The 3,933-nt window shown below is 40.9% G+C and overlaps 1 pseudogene; it reads left to right on the top strand.

Annotated features, from left to right (window-relative positions):
- Window positions 1–2,938: 2,938 nt before the first annotated feature.
- On the top strand, window positions 2,939–3,709 carry LOC122701022 (annotated as a pseudogene).
- The last annotated feature ends 224 nt before the right edge of the window (window positions 3,710–3,933 follow it).

Consider the following 3,933-nt stretch of genomic DNA (forward strand, 5'->3'; position numbering starts at 1 on the left):
ATGACAAAAAGGAAGTCTTGAAAATAGGGAGGAGGGAACAGAGGGGAAGCATTTTTGGCAAAGGGAATATCACTGCAAAGGCCTTCAGGCAGGAAGAACTTCAGAATGTTTGAGAGACAAAGAAAAGGCCCATATATCTAGAGTGGAGTGAGAGAGAGAAAATTTCAAGATGAGGCTGGAGTGTCTGAGGATTAGGATTGTAGGTATAATGTATACCTTGGAAGAAGTAGTGCTGGTGAGACCTTGTCCCTTGGGGTAAGAATAGGAGAGGCCAATTCAGAATTGCCAAAACAATCTTGAAAATGAAGAACTGTACTGGGGGACTCACACTTTCCAATTTTAAAACTTAATTAAAAAAAAAACTTAATTCAAAGCTACAGTAATCAAGACAATGCAATACTGGCATAAGGAAAGACATAACAAACCCTCACACTCACGGTTAATTAATTTTTGATAAGGGTGCCAAGACAATTTAAAAGTGAAAGAATGGTCTTTTCAACAAGTGATACTGGGAAAGCTGGATATCTACATCCAAAAGAAAGTTGGTCCCTCCCTCACACCATATGCAAAATTTAATTCAAAATGGATCAAAAACCTAAATGTAAGAGCTAAATCACCTCTTAGAAGAAAATACAGGTAAAAATTTTCATGACCTTGGATTTGGAAATGGTTTCTTAGATATGATGCCAAAAGCACAAATAACAAAATAAAAAAATTTATTAGGCATAACCAAAATTTAAAACTTCTGTCCTCCAAATGACACTATCTAGAAAGTGAAAAGACAACCCATAGAATGGGAGAAATATTTGCAATCATATATCTTTTAAGGGACTTTTATTTATAACTTATTAAGAACTCTTACAAAATAATAATAAAAGAGACAAATAACCTGATTTAAAAATGGACACGGGGGTAACTTCCCTGGTGGTCCAGAGGTTAAGAATCCACACTCTACTGCAGGGGGCATGGACTCGATCCCTAGTCAGGGAACTAAGATTCCTCATGCAGTGCAGCATGGCCAAAAAAATTAAATATTTTTTAAAGTGGACAAGGAATATAAGTAAACATTTAGACATATAAATGGCCTATAAGCACATGAAAAGATGCTTAACATCCTTAGCGATCAGAGAAATGCAAATCAAAACCACAATGAAATACCATTCATATCCATTAAGATGGTTATAAATAACAAGTATTGGTAAGGATGTGGAGAAACTAGAATCCTCACACATTGTTGGTGGGAATGTAAAATGGTATAGCCGCTCTGGAAAACAGTTTGTGTTCCTCAGAAAGTTAAATACAGGATTAACATATGACCCAGTAATTCTACTCCTAGGTATATACCCAGAAGAATTGAAACCAAGCACTCAAGTAGACATTTGTAAATCAGTGTTCACAGCAGTGTTATTCCCAGTAGCCAAAAGGTGGAAACAATGAAAATGACCCAGCAACCCAAACTGATGAATAGATAAGCAAAATGTGTTATATCCATACAGTGAACTATTATTCAGCAATAAAATGGAACAAAGCACTGACACATACTACAACACTGATGAACGTTGAAAGTATCATTCTAACTGAAAGAAGTTAATCACAAAGGACCACGTTGTATGATTCCATTTATATGAACTATCCAGAATAGGCAAATATATAAAGACAAAAGGGATACAAGTGGTTGCCTAGGACTGGGAACCTAGGATGTTGAGCGATAATGGCTAATGGATTTAGGATTCCTTTTTAAGGGTGATGAAAATGTTCTGAAATAGATATGATGGTTGTGCAACTCTGTGAATATAATAAAAAGTCACTGAATTATACACTTTGGATGAATCATGTAGTACGCGAATTATATTTCAATAAAGGTGTTAAAAAATAAAAAGAATGGTAGGGGCCAGAACCTGGTATCTAATTAGCAGAGTCACAACAAGAAGGCTGAAAACCTCTAGGGTCTCCAAGACCAAAGGAATTACCACTGCTGGGCAAGAACTGGGGAATTCTCCAATACCAACTCTAGGAACATACTAGTTAAGTGAGCCCAAGGGAAGAACCATAAGCCTTAGGAGGTTTCTGCAGGTTGTTTTCAGAAACCTGTGTTTGTTTATCTCCCATGAATATATCCATGTCCAAAGGGGATAATGTGTAGTGATGCAAACTAGAGCTATGTTCCTTCTCTCGATCCTTTGCTCTTTTCAATGACAACATATTTATTTCAGAATCCTTAACTCCAGCCTGGATATATCTCCTGTTCATTAAAACTATAGGATCACAGAGCTGGAAGATCATCTCATTTGAAAGATACAGAAACTGAGGGTCCAGAGGAGATTGACCCGCATGATCACACAGCCAGTAAATGGCACAGTTGTTTTTGTTCAGTCACTAAGTCATGTCTGACTCTTTGCCACCCCATGAACTGCAGCATGCTAGGCTTCCCTGTCCTTTACTATCTCCTGGATAGTAAAGGAGTTTGCTCCAAACTCATGTCCATTGAGTCGGTGATGCTATCCAACTATTTTCATCCTCTGTTGCCCCCTTCTCCTCCTGCCCTCAATCTTTCCCAGCATCAGGGTCTTTTCCCAAGGGACTCAAGAGTCTTCTCTAACCCCACAGTTTTCACATCCGTACATGACTACTGGAAAAACCATAGCTTTGACTATATGGATCTTTGTCAGCAAAGTGATGTCTCTGCTTTTTAATATGCTGTCGAGGTTTGTCATAGTTTTTCTTCCAAGAAGCAAGCGTATTTTAATTTTGTGGCTGCAGTCACCATCCACAGTGATTCTGGAGCCCAAGATGTTAAAATCTGTCACTGTTTCCATTTTTTCCCCATCTATTTGCCATGAAGTGATGAGACTGGATACCATGATCTTAGTGTTTTAAATGTTGAGTTTCAAGACAGCTTTTTCACTCTCCTCTTTCACCCTCATCAAGAGGCTCTTTAGAACCAATGGGCGCTCGGAACGCCGGCTCGGTGCTGCCGCGGGCTCTGCCGGGAGCGCCGGGCCGGTGGCGGCCATGTGGCTCTTCTGCCGGGGCTGTGGGAACGGGCTGATCGTCGAGGAGGAGAGGCGCTGCCACCGCTTCGCCTGCAACACCTGCCCCTACGTGCACAACGTCACGCGCAAGGTAACAAATCGGAAGTATCCAAGCTGAAAGAAGTGGATGATGTGCTTGGTGGAGCAGCTGCCTGGGAGAATGTTGACTCTACTGCAGAGCCGTGTCCCAAGTGTGAACATCCTCGAGCCTATTTCATGCAGCTTCAGACCCGCTCTGCAGATGAGCCCATGACCACCTTCTACAAGTGCTGCAACGCTCAGTGTGGACACCGATGGCGGGACTGAGGCCAGGATGGCCCAGCTGCGTCAGCGTCTGTGTGCTTTACTGCCCAGGGTGTATTCCCAGCTGCGAGTGTGAACCGTGTGTTCTGAGGGTCTTGGCTGGTGTGGTGGAAAGCTGACCCATTAAGGGTGGCTCTCCAGGGGGTCAGGAAGTATAGCCCGCCTCCCAGTCAGCAGATTAACTCCTTGATGTACAGGATGTCCAAATTCTGCCCATGCTGTGTGTGGACAGGAGTATCCATAACTGACTGCCTCCTGTTTAAGGTCCTGTTCTTCCTCTTTTATGTTTGTTGGGCAATTAATATTCTCCTACCATCAGCCAACACTCTTTAATATTTACATTGTTTGTACAACTAATGAAGTAAATCTTATTAGTTTAGTACATTAGATGCCCCTCTGTATTTAACTGTTAATTACAAACTTATTTAATCAAAATTTATCTTGAATATTTAATTAAAGTTAACAGTCTTGTTATAAAAAAAAAAAAGAGGCTCTTTAGTTCTTCATTTTCTGCCCTTAGAGTGGTATCATCTGCATATCTAAGGTTGTTGATATTTCTCCCGGTAATCTTGATTCCAGCTTGTGATTCATCCAGCCC

The sequence above is a fragment of the Cervus elaphus genome, chromosome 9 (assembly GCF_910594005.1).
Source record: "Cervus elaphus chromosome 9, mCerEla1.1, whole genome shotgun sequence".
NCBI classification, from domain to species: Eukaryota; Metazoa; Chordata; class Mammalia; order Artiodactyla; family Cervidae; genus Cervus; species Cervus elaphus.